Source organism: Lagopus muta, chromosome 6 (assembly GCF_023343835.1).
Source record: "Lagopus muta isolate bLagMut1 chromosome 6, bLagMut1 primary, whole genome shotgun sequence".
Taxonomy (NCBI): Eukaryota; Metazoa; Chordata; class Aves; order Galliformes; family Phasianidae; genus Lagopus; species Lagopus muta.
In genome coordinates, this window is record NC_064438.1 from 29,515,696 (window position 1) to 29,529,470 (window position 13,775).

Sequence of the window (13,775 nt, forward strand, 5' to 3'; positions counted from 1 at the left end):
ATTTTTTCTCTTACTGACCTTTGAGCAGAGTAATTAATGAGGGACTTACTACAAAGATGTGCTAAGGAAACGCTCTCAACTCATTGGTGAGATCTTGACAGAGACATTCCAGAAGTAGTTCTGAAAATGAGCTCTGTTCTGCAGTGAGAGTATGTAGAATTAGGAGAGGAATATAGAACTAAAATTAGCTTGGAGAAGAGAAGGCTCCAAGGAGACCTCAGAGTGGCCTTCCAGTACTTAAAGGGAGTGTATAAACAAGAGGGGGAATGACTGTTTACAAGGGTGGATAGTAACAGGACAAGGGAGAATGGCTTTAAACTAAAGTAGGAGAGATTTAGGTTAGATGGTAGGAGGAAGTTTTTCACTCAGAGGTTGGCGACGCACTGGAACAGGTTGCCCAAGGAGGCTGTGGATGCCCCATCTCTGGAGGCATTCAAGGCCAGGCTGGATATGGCTCTGGGCAGCCTGGTCTGGTGGTTGACAATGGCAGGGGCGTTGAAACTAGATAATCTTTGTGGTCCTTTTCAACCCAGGCCATTCTATAATTCTGTGATTCTATGATCAGATTCACATGAGTGAAAAGACAGCATTAGAAGCTGTTGCAAATAAGATAGTTAAGGCATGTTCTAACTATGGTCAGTATATGTCAAGGATTACTTCTGATGGAACTTAAGTGGATATTTTTGTAGATCATCTTAGTGTCAATTTATATGTAGATTTTAATGTCAAATCTTAAAGTACTTAAAGATTTTGGAAAAAAGTTACTCTATCATCAAAATGACAACTAGTTAAACTATTGAGTTTATTTCAGAAGTTCTTGTTAGAACTTCAGTGATTAAAACATTGTCTGGTATTCGTATCAAGTTCTGTGTTAAGGTGACTTGGTATCAAATTCTGCTTCCATGATAACACCAGAGCTGTAACAGCAGCAAGCACTTTATGACGGATGAGTGGGATCAGATGAAATAGTGTTCAAATTAAGAACTGGCATTCAGCTCCCTGCCAAGAAAAAGAAGGGGAAAAGACAAAAAGTACTGCATTTTTCCTAGGCCTTCACCAGCATGACTTATTTTGGCTTTTTGTATTCACATGAAAACATTAGATACAATGAGCTAGCAAGAAGGCACTGCTTCTAACATTGTAGCCCATCTGAAACTGAAAGTTCAGGAACTATTGATGGACAGTTTGGTTTTCCAAGCCTCATCCTTGGCACATTGTGTTTATTAAGCACCACTTGGAGCACCCAGTAAGGAGCCAAACACAAAGGTCCCACATGTAGTTTAGACATCAGCAAGCAGAAGACCTAAAAAATGAGTAACAGATATTTCTGTCAGTGTTCAAAGCTCAGTGATGATCTGCTGTCTGCTTGTTGCACTTCAGACATTCCCCTTCTACCAGTGTATCTGCAGTGTGTGCTTATGACCACACTGTTGCTCCCATTTGGTCCGTGTCTGCTTGTCTTGGTAGTTTTGGCAGCAGGGAACGCTGTGCCTCTTTCATGTGGTTTGTGCCACATGTGCTGCTGTGTGAGATGTATACAGCTCTTTGGGAGCCTGCTTTGATTGCTGCGCCATGTGCTCCCTTGTGCGCTTCCTATGCAGATGGCTTTAATGGCTCTCATGGACAATGTGTTTTTTTTTTCCAATTTCTTTTAATGTGTGCACATCCATCCCAGGCAGTTCCAATGAAGTATGTGTTGTTCATAGAGTCATAAGATGGCTTTGGCTGGAATGGACTTTAAAGGTCATTCAGTTCCAGCCTCCCTGCTACGGGTAAGGCTGCCACCCATTAGATCAGGCTGCCCAGGGCCCCATCCAACTTAGACTTGGACGCCTCCAGGGATGGAGCATCCACAGCTTCTCTGGGCAGCCTCTGCCAGTGCCTCACCACCCTCTGAGTGAAAAATTTCCCTGTAACATCTAATCCCTGTCTCCCCTCTTGTAGCTTAAAACTGTTCACCTTTCTCTTATTGCTATTAGACTATGTGAAATGTTAATATCTTCATGTTTTTTAAGCTTTCTTTAAGTACTGGAAGGCTGCAATGATATCTCCCCAGAGCCTTGTCTAATTGAACAAATCCAGCTCCTTTAAATTTTCATCATAGGAGAGATGCTCAAGAGATGCTCCCTGATGATCTTCATGGCCTCATCTGGACATGCTTCAGCAGTTCTTGTGCTGGAGGCCCAATGTGTGGGTACCTGAGGGCAGAGTACGGAGAGACAATCACTTCCCTCTCTCTGTTGGCCGCCGTTCTTTTTGTGCAGCCAAAGATGCAGTTGGCCTTGTGGGCTGCAAACACATACCTGCTGGCTCTCTCCTTCTCTACAGGGCTGCTCTCAGTTTTCCCAATCTGTACACCTGTCTGGGATTACTCTGATGCAAGTGCAACACCTTGAACTTGGCCTTATATTAGGTCATTTTTGGCCCACTCTTCAAGCTTGTCCAGGTCCCTCTGGGTGGCAGCCCTTCCTTTTATTTTGTCAACTGCACCATTTAGCTTAGTTTCATCAGCAAGCTTGCTTCTGTTTATAATCATGTAGTGCCTAATTTTAGCTGTCATTCCACCAGAAATCCACTGTTTGAGGAGAATCAGATGAGATATCCTCCTACAGCAGGCATCTAAGATAGGCAGCAGATGCACCTCTCCAAGATGACTTTCCTTTTCCCATTGACACAGAAGTATCTCAGATGACAAACCTAGACTAATTGCCTTCTCTTGGAGATAGCGCTATCTTGGTAGGATATATCCCTCAGCAGGGGCCCAGTCTTCGTGGTGCTATGCTTGCAAACTGCTGTCTGGGATCTTTTCATCACCTAACTCTTACGAGCACTTTTCATGCTGCCTTACCTAGGAAGACAGAGCACAGCACTCAGTGTCAGCAGAGGGGCATGTGAGTGTAAGAGATTAAGACTAAGAGCTTCCTTACAAGTAGGCAATTTCCAGACTCACATGAGGTATTTATTATTTGAAACAGAGTAACAGTGGCCTAGGTAAGAAGGGATGGATAGCAGTGAGAAGTTAGAACAAAAAAATCCCTCAAATCAAACAAAAGACAAAAACAGAGAAAAAACCTCTGATGCCAGATATTTCAAATGCAGGCAGGAGATTTAGCAAACTCATACAGTCAAGACAATAAGTGGGAGCTGAGAAAGGTCAAGCTTTCCATAACATTAGTGGTCCCCTTGATTTTCTCCCTGAGAAAGCTAAATGTATGCCATATGTGTTATTTATATCAACAGCTATTCATTCTCCCATCAGAACCGATGTTTTCATTAACAACTCTGCTGGTTTCATTCAAGACCAAAACCTGAATACTGATTGTAAATCTAAAGTATTTCTGCTGATTCATGAGATTTCTCCACAAATTGTTTTCAGAATTTGTGCCATTTCTGTATTTGAAGGTCTGCACTAGGTAAACTTAACTGGCCACATCTGTGAGAAATAAGGCTGCTTTTGGAAGAGCTGCTAAAATATTCCAGATTTTTATATGTTGAAATGGTACTGAATAGATCAAATGAAACAGTAGCAGCAGCAACATTTTTATTTTGGCTGTTGTCCAAAAATAACAGAAAAAAGATACTACTCATTTTCTGTTGGCTTAGCAAGCTGGTCCTGTGCATGAACTCTATGTGATGGCCCCTGCAATGTCACTTTGAGCTCTGCATGAGCACCAACTGTACAATCATATATATATATATATATATATATATATATATATATATATATATATATACTCCCATATATAGGACACAAAGGCAACTGTGAAAACTTTAAAGGTTATTATCTGGAGAAAAACTAGCTTTGCCCAAAAACTCTGCAGATCCCCAACTATTGCAATTTAAGGAAGTTAAATATGGGTTTGTGAGGTGTGGAAGAAATGATAGGCTTTGAATGTGTCATTGCTCTGGTAAGAGAGGAATGATAACTAAGGGCAGACTTAAGCAGCATCGTTTCTAGATTGGTCTGTATCCATCTCTTAGGAGATTCATTAGAAAATATTCCACATAGTGTGAGTTATACATAATGACCCAGTTCTGTGCTTATGCAGCTTATCCTGTTGTAGTTTCTGGAAGTTCTGCTTGTAAAAAAGGTGAGACTGGACATGTAGTCTCCTTTAAGATACTACTCTCTCTTTTCCTGGAAACTGATGAAAAATAAAATAAAATCTAGTGTTCTTCACCACTGACACTGGCTTTAAGGGGCACCAAAGCTTTACTTCAGTTGCCCATTTGTAATCTCAAGGTATTTTCCTGTCTGACTGCGAAAGTCATCTTGGAACGTGCTGGAGAAAGTGGTGGAGTTATCTGAAGGCCAAATGAGTTGAAAGTTGCTGTGGCTAAAGTACAAGTTTATTTATACAGAATAAAAAGGAGAAGTGAAAAGTTTGCCGACTTATTTTCTTTAATTTGAGAAAGCTTTGGAGGAGTTTGTATAAAATAGAATGAAGGGTGAAAAGAAAGGAAGCATCATGACGTGATATAACAGACAGTGGCTGTCACTAGCAAGTTTTACATTTAATTTTTTACCTCACTCCAAACTAGATAGTAATATCTGTTATGCTGCTGTTATTTCCTAGCTCAGGAAGTTTTTGAGGTTAAAACTTCCACTTTTTTTCTCTCTAAATTTGCTAAGCAGTCTTGTCACTATGAAAAGAATACAAAAGCTCTGTACAAGAAGTGAAATTAAGGAAGTGCGGCTTCGGGTAGACTTATTTTTTGATTTAAGCTTATACCCTAATGCTGAATACCAAAATAGTCTTTGATTCTCCTGCATTCCTTACAGCATCCATACACTAGTGACAGCATATATGCTAAATATTTTGGTCTTAGACCTCTGCTGACTGCTTTGTTATCTGCTGTCAAACAGAATACACAACAGCTGAGTTATGTTTGCTGTCTCACCCAGTTCTTAGAGTTGAATCTTTCTCTTCTACCTTTTAAAATAAGTTATTTAAAAGTTGAAGTGTCTTTAAATTGTCCACTCCACGTTCAAACTTTACTGAAAAAGATCAGGAGGATCCATAGTTTCTGCAGTGAGTGCAGACAGACAGTATAACATCAGGATCAGCTGTCCCTCCTCTAGAAAACCAGACCAAGATAATGCCAGGTTACAGTCCACTCTGAAGTTTATTGGTTAGGTGTGGCTACTGATAGCAAACAGTCAGTGAACATCCAGCAACCTAATGAACACGATACAAGGTTAAACCAATAAACTGGTTTAAATCTCAAAATTATAAACATAATTCTTGGTGTGCAGCATTGAACCTTATGCTTGCTTCCACAGATGCCCAGCAAGTCCTCAGCTAGTAGATCATTAATCCATGCCTGTTGGAATATTCACGTTCTAGTGAATGAGATGCTGGAAAGAATCCAAGAGATCTGGATTTGATTTTCAGCTCTGTCTCCTGAGATTACTGTTGGTCTGTTTTCCTTCTAACTGCTAAATTTTGTGTGCTTGTGTCACTCATAGAGGGGCCTTATTTTCACATTGAACCTTCCTGTATCTTGTTGATAGTTTGCAGGTGATCTTGACCATGTGTTAAGGGGAATTTCAGCAGATACAGCAAATGAACTTGTATGTTCTGGCAGTCATTCTTGGTCCACGAATCAATCCAACCTTCATGTGCAGAGACTTCTGTTCTCTGCAGAGAAGGGCTATCATTGGCTATGTGTGGAAAAAAAAAAGAAAATGAAAAATAATCAATTTTTGAGAAGTAATAGGCCAGGATACTACTAAAATTAATAAAACTAAATGCAACCAAAACATTCCAAAGTTTGTAAACTTTCACTAGAATATATTGTTGTCTTTCTGCTGTAATAAATGATAAATAATGAAAGGGTCATTGTGATGAAATGTGTATGATAATGCAGCTGAGAATTACAAAGTTTCTGTATTTGATTGACTATTTTTTTAGCATGGATCAAGTATAAAGGACTCCAATGGTTTTGTGTATTTCTTTTGACTACTGTGGTAAACACAGTTTAAACTGTCACCTCAAGAGAAAACCTGTTTTGAGTCTTCAGGGATGGATGGAGGTTCAGCAGTCTGTTTTCAGGAAATTACTGTTACAAGAAATGATATTAAGTACGAAGAACTCTAATTACTGGATAGTTCTATATTTCATTATGAGTTATTTTGTGGGTTTTGAGATTCCATCTGGAAATAATCCCCAAATTTGATAAGGGTTTGGAACCTGAGCTGATTTAAAAAGTAAGGATAAAGAGTGGTCTGATAAAGGAGCCTGATGAAATCACAGCAAAACTTCCTGTGGCATAATCATGAATAATGCAAAATGTATTTGCGTTGTATGTTGAACACTATAATATCTTAGGACTGAATATTTAGCACCAGATATTGGAAACTCCTGTTCAGCTTACTTACAGTACTTGATGGATGTACTGCTTTAGCAGAGTTGCATGACACCGAGTGCTACAAACAATATAACATGTTACTATAATATGGGCTTCTCAGAAATGCTCAAATCTGGCTCTACTGGTTATTTCATTAAACCTCTTATGAACACTGTCCCTGTTTTAAGAGCTCCCTGACCCAAGCAGTCACTCTAGTATGGGCAGCATTTTCCTGGAGTGTGAAGCAGCTTGATTGCACAAGTGTGCAACACATCTCTTCTTTACACGTGTGCCTATTGCTGCATTGAACCACCTGTATTAGCAGAAAGGAATGTGTTGAAGACAAAAGAGGTGAATATTCCTGCCAAACATTCTAAGTTGGGCCTACTTCTGACCCCAGCCTCTGCCAGCTGAGAACATATGGTGGCAAAAACATCATTGGTGACTGGGTACTACTTAGAACTTAAATTCCCACTAGTTAAGAACAAGTAGGATCACAGAGAAGTAAGCAGGCGGAATCCTGCTCTGCTCTTGTGATTTTGTCATGAGAACATCAAGCTGAATTATCTAACACAGTTAATCTTAGTCCTTTTTCCTATTAGCCTGCTCACTACAGTCAGATTTTTCTGAATTTGTTAACCATTTGCAGCTGCTGATTGAAGCTGTATCCAGTACTAAAGAGAGGCTTCAGCTGTGTGATCACTCAGTTATGCGACACCCATAGTTGATGGGTTGTTTAAAAGTTGTTTACAGCTGTTATTCATTCTCCCTATGAGTTACAGGTTTTACTGGCAGAGGAACGCTATTTACAGCATGTGTTTTGCCTGTACCCTATTGACCAAAGAACCAAAGAAGGGACGGGAAATATGAAAGAGGAATGATGGTTTTCATTTAAGTTTACTCATGTAAGTCACAGCTGCTCCACTGTTTTGTAAATATTAATGGCATGAGAGATTGAAGCATATGTTATCCATAGTATTGCTTCATTGCATGTCTAGGAAAGGTGAGTTTTGAATTCCAGGAAACCATTTTGTGTACATTAAAATAGCAGGTTTGAACAAAAAGGCTTTTTTTTTTTTTTTTTTTACTTTATAAAAATAATGTAAAATATCTGGGCTTATGTGGAAAAAAAAAGTGATGAGAATATGTTTCTAGAAGAAATACAATTAGAAGGAAAACTTTGAACTTATTTCTGTTCATACAAAGTAGGATCAAGCTGTTAATCTGAATTGTACAAATCAGAACACGAGTAAGCACAAAGAGTGAATGAGTACTAGTGTCCTTTTCAAAGCAAAGTTACTCGAGTTTTTACCAAGAGCAGCAGTAGGAGGTTTTTCTGTCTGCGTAGTTCAATGAAATAGTAAGGGAAAGATCAAAAAAAGTGTGTCTGTTATGCAGGATTCCCAACTTAAGTCATTTTTCATTAGAAGGCAGCTGGTAGAAAAGAGATGAGAAAGCATATGAGAAAGAGAGAAGGGAGCTAAAAGAAAGGTGGCAGAGGGGAAAAAAATGGTTCAAAGGAGAAAAGACTAACAGGTAGAGCCTCAGCAACGCTGGTCTGCCAGGCTGCCCACATTTTCTCAAGTTATTTTCATCAGCATGGTGAGCTTGCATTTTTTTTGTGTGGTCCTGACTGCTTTATGAATAATGTTTTGGGGGACTAGAGGCTTTCTATACAGTTCAGTAGAACCACAGGGGTTTACACTAGTAGCTATAGACCCTCCCGTGACTTCTGAAACAAATGATCTCTGGGATTTGATTCTGAGCACTTGTGGTAATGCAGAAGAGAATTTCAGAATTCTCTAGGAGTAAACTAAAATATTATCACTGTTTATGGGGAACCATACTAAAATATATGCATGGGAAGAACTCAGAAGAGAGGTCATATCTGTAGGAGGTGTTTACTTCTATGTGCCCTTACTTAAGCTTGTGGTATGCTGTTGCAAAATTGCATGTAATCTGGTAAGAAAAGCATATTTCACTGTAGCACACATAGTAACAGTAGGCCAACAAACAGTATAAATCCAGGTGGCAAAGCCCCACCCTGATGAGTGGTAAAAAAATCTAGTATTACAAGAGAAAGATCTCTGCCAGGGCCTCTTTACAACTCTGGACTGGTGAAAATGGATTCTTCCCATTTGTTTAATAAGACATTGAATGCAGAACAGATGGCAATTGCTAGCCTTGATTTTGAGAACAGTTTATTCTTATTTCTGTTTTACATATATTCATGAGTGGCTGGCACAAATGTTGCTTCTGTATTCATTTTATTATATGAAATGATAAGTAAGGATAAATCACAGCAAGGAGAAAATTTGGTGGTATTTAAGGCTACTTTTTTATACCAAGGACACTTAAAATTATAGAATTTAACTGCTGTTAATTTCGTATGAGTTCTGCCTGGCTACTGCACAGGTGTGCATGTGGAGCCTGGCAAAGGGCAGGCTTGAGCATCAAGCTGCAGCTGGTAGTCTTCATTACTGGAGTGCAGGTGGGAGGTCTGGGGGTAGAGGTGATTATGCTTGAAAAAAAAGATGGGTGCCTTTTTGCCTTTCTGCCTGTCAGGATGGGCTTGTCTAGGAGACTTTTCTCAGGGTGATCTCAGGGGAGACATGTTTTTGGGGAAGGAAGGAGGGTTAGCTGGGATGGAGTTCCTTGTCTTCATAGTATTGATCTCTGGTGTGATTACTCATTCATGTATCTATGTTTGGTTGAGTTTGGGCCTACATTGTTTTCATTGCTTTCTAATTTTAGGGGCTAAGTTTTCTAGATCTGGATGTAGACAGCAGGCTTGAGGCTTCCCTGAAGCCTGCTTGTCCATGTCACAGGGTGACTTCTTTAGCTCATCTGCATGGTGTGAAAATAAGTGGCACAAATCTTGCACTGCCTGAAAAGCAGCCATGGTTCCTTGCTTCAGTGTTGCTGACTGCTGAGTGGGGAGGAGGGTTGATACCAGCATGAGCTAAATGCACATGGTGGTGTTCCTGGCTGCAACATTTTGCAGAGGCTCAATAGGGCTTGGCTGAATCCAGAAGTTTCCACAGCAGCTTTTCAGGCTGTGTTATGCACTAGGTGAATAGCTCTGCTTTGCTGCCAGGGCATTTGTTAGGGAGAATAGGCCCCAGCTAGATGTCTCCAAGAGACTATCTTGTGAGGCTGTGAGGTGAATGGGAAAGCTGTTGCAATGCTTGCACAAAGCCATGAGGTGGTTGGAGCAGTGCTACTCATCCCTTGTGGTGGCCTTGCGCGTAAAAGTGGGGAAAGAAAGCTGCTTTGGAAGAGAAGGGTGAGAGTGCTAATAAGCTCTAGGGTATGATGTTTGGAGGCTAGGCCTGTGCCTGTTTAGTATGAATTCCCAATGGTTAGCAGTGTGATGGGAGCTGGTCCTTAAAGTATGAAGAATATTTGTGACTCTTTGTAGGACCAATGTGAATCTTGCTCTTAATTGTTGATGTCTTTTTGTTTTGGAATATTTATTGCAAGGCTTTTCTCAGTTTCATTTTGTGAGAGCTCAGCACTCCCATGTGCTTGGCAAGTGTCACTAAGTTGAGCTGTGTTTCTATAACTCTCCTGTATAATTTGCTGTTGTAGGTATTTTGTCTGCCTCAGTTGTGTAGTGAAGAGCAGAATGGCTTCTGTACAGCAGAGATGTATTGCTGGTCCTGGAGAGAGGGCCTAGTTCTCATTTTGCCTTTTAACATTTATGTACAGGTAGCTAATAGTATTTCTAGCTTCTTTTTCCACCTCCTTGCACAAATGCAATTTAATTGTTGTTTTAGCAGATCTTCGAGCCCGTTCCCCTAAATGCTTCAGTTTGTAAGGAATTTTAAGTGGTGCAGCTGTTCACTACTAGTTTCTCCAAATTGACACAAGTTTGTAAATAACACCAAATAAGAGAGGAAATTAGACTTGGAGAAAGAAAACACCAATTGTTGACTTACGGCAAAAGAAGAGCAAAAAAACCAATTTTAAATGGTTTCATAAACAAAAACCATGTGAGAATGGGGAGTCGTAGTAAGAAAGTGAGATCTAGTAACCAGAGCTTGTGCAGAGATGGTTGAGTTCACTAGTCAGAAGGAGCAATAAAATACACCTAACGGTAACTGGTGAAGAAGCTGAAATAAGTTTTCCTCACCTGCAAATCTCTGGACTTTGGTTCCTTTTTTTTTTTTTTAAGGCAGTGATGCCTGTTTAGAAATGAGCCTCTTTGTTTGTCAACTAACTGGGGGGGGAAAAGAAGGACTGAAAGAAGTTGGCGACCCTACTCTTGGCAGGGTGTTTGAAACTAGATAGTCCTTGAGGTTCTTCTCAACCCAGGCTGTTCTGTGATTCTATGAAGCAAGACTGACAGAATAGCTCAAGTTGAAAGAGATGCTGGAAGGTCTTTAGCTAACCTGCTGCATAAAGCAAGGTCTGTTTGAGGTCAGGTAATTCAGGGCTTTATCTATCCTCATCTTGAAATACTGCATGGCTTGAGACAGTATGATAGTCTATGGACCCAGATGCAGGATCTATATATGGTCTGTAAAGTGCTCTGAGTAGAGGATTTGGTCATATCCCTCACCCTCCTGGCTATGCTGAATGCAGCCCAGGATGTTGTTGAATTTTCTCTGCTAGCAGGGTGTACTGCTGGCTTACATGCTGCTTGATCTCCCTGTCCACTCAAGTCCTTTTCAGCAGTGCTGACTCTCAGTCAGTTCAGTCTGCATCAGTGCCAAGGTCACTTCCTTCCCAAGTGTGGGTTCTTGCATTTGCCTTTACATTATGTTTCTGCTAGGTGTTTCCTTCAGGCTGCTGGATGACAGCAATTCCCTTGAGTATTGGTGATCCTCCAAGTTAGGTGCTATTTGCAAACTTGCACTGTGACCTGCAGGTTGTTGATGAAGGTGTTGAACAGATATCCCAAGATAGACCCCTGCAGTTCACCTGTATGTAGCTGCCTACCTATTCAGACAGGAATGTCTCTTCTTGAATACAGCTATGCTGGGAGAGAGTGCCAAAAGCTTTGAGATTACTGATATCCCTTACCCTTCTTTGGGGTTGGACTCAATGGTCTCTAGAGGTCTCCTCCAGCCCTACAGCTCCATAATTCTGTGATTCACAAATCCAGTCACAGAAGTCAATCAGATTGGTCAAGTATTATTCACCATTAGTAAATCCAGGTCTTCTGTTCCTATTCACTAACAGAAGTCATTACTTGCCTGCAACACCCACTTCAACTCTCTGAAAGTTTTATGAGAAGTGGGAAGCTACTTATATATTCTATATTGCTTAGTCACTGATATGTTTGTCTTGTACAAAAAGTTATAACTATTCCATAAGGATGGAGAGTGTAATAGGAACTTCCTGCAGATTCATGCAGAAATTGAGTTGATTACTTGAATTTATAGCAGCAGTTGTAAATGAAAAAAAGTTTGTATTTGCAACGCAAGCAGGGTTAAGTGTTGGATAATGTGTTGCCAGAATACTTGTGAAGACACTGGTATGACAGCTCTTAATTTTTGTAGACTGCATATTACTCCTCTTTAATATGTGAAAGGAAGATCTGATGTATTTAGGTAACCAGAGAAAATGAATTTAAATGCATGTGAGAGAGGTTTCTTCACACTATTGCATAATCCTGACAAGGTTTGTAGTTGGATACTGTGTTTATGTTCAGTAATAGGCTGGAATCTTGAGTGCTGCTCCGAAAGTATTCATGTTCTGTCCAAATTGATTTCTGAAGGTTTGAACTCTGTCAATTTACATCCTCCAGAACTCTCACGATTCAGGTATCTGCATGCTCAGTGCAGGAAATAGACACTTGAAGGTTTATGGAAGGTTCTCATTTCATGTAAATCCTTGAAAATGTGATTCACTAAATAGAGTAGAATGTACTGAACAGCACCCTGAAAAGCAGCTCTGCACATATTTCTATGATGCAGAAGAAAAGTCATTGCATGTTTTACTGGTATTTAAATATGTTAGGAATGTTATATAACTAAAAAGAGCACTTGAAGGACTAATAGGTTAAACATCCAACATGTATTGTTATATATATGCTAGATATCCTGTCATATTCCATAGACCCTGAAGCAGTCCTATACTGATCTTTTTCTCAAACTTAGCTTTTTTTTCTTTCTTGATTAAAAACGTGAGAAACTTCTCTCATGTCTTTTTAACAAAAGTTTCTCTTACCAGAGTTAAGATTGCATCTCTTACTGTAGATGCAGAAAGGAGCAAGACAAAGCAGCAGGGACTTACAAGGACAAAATAAGTGCTTTCTGAGTTGTAAAAACAAATGTGATAAAACTAGTGAGTTCCATGTGTGCAGGAAAGACTGCAAAAATCCAGTACTTGCAGAGGCAGGAAGCAAGTTATCTGTAGTACTAATTGGCCATACATTGTTTAGGTCATCTTAATACTGAAATATAGGATTTCATAGATCTCCAGAGTAGAACCTGCTGATAGGCAGTGGGTGAGATGCAATTTTATAATAAAGACTTTAGAAATAAAATGGTTTTAATCCAAAATGAGCTTGTTCTCCTTTTTGTTTAAAATATGAAGTCTTCTTATAATTTGCTATCCTTTCATTATTAAAAAAAAAAAATCTTGATGGTTAGCAAAAAATGAAGAAACTTCAATTTTTAGATTGTTTTGGAAACAAAACAAAACAAAAACAAACCTAACCTACAAACCAGCAAAAATGAAAGTAAAAAACATTCTGAATGATTGACTTATCATTATCATTGGGTTTCCCATGAACCTGATTTCTTGTGACCTGCTTAAAAATTGTCAAACAGCATGTAGCAGATTGTCCAGAGATAAACTCTGGAGGTGAAGAGAAAGTAAATCCTGGCTTCAGTTTCTTATTACTCAGATTTGGAGGTGCAACTGAGAATTCAGGTATTGGACACATTGCTAGTGGAATGCTTTGCTCATTAGGCAGAGGACTGAGAGAGAATATACTTTATCTTGAAGATGCAGGAGGTGATGAAAATGAGAAATCATAATGTTGACACTGGCTTAGAAATTAGCAGAAAAAAATGTAATCAAGTATTAATTTTACCTTTTTACCCACTTTTCTACTCCATGGCTTACTTGTGATCTCTTGTTTTGAGTTCATTTGTGGTCAGTGTTTTGTTTTCTTCTGGTGTTCAGGTATAAGATTTATTTAACTTTGAATCAAATTTTATGTGATTTAGTTCTGGAAGCTTCAGTAAACAAAATTTGTACCTTATTGATTGCTTTGCCTTATCTTCTGCCCTTGTGTTTAAAAATAAATAAACCTAATACTATCATTATATGTAATAAGGCCAGAATTCTGTAGTGATGGTGGCAGTATTAACTTAAATCTGCAACAGCTGTTTTGCCTCTCTTTGAAGCTACAGGATAAACTGAACTAGACTTCACCCTGAGATTCTTCCACTTTGGAAATTCAACAA

The 13,775-nt window shown here is 39.4% G+C and overlaps 1 long non-coding RNA gene across 1 annotated transcript in view; it reads left to right on the forward strand.

The window, feature by feature from the left end:
• The window catches only part of LOC125694393 (uncharacterized), a 196,557-nt gene that overhangs the window by 30,700 nt on the left and 152,082 nt on the right, over positions 1–13,775 (forward strand). The gene's annotated exons all lie outside the window — the stretch shown is intronic.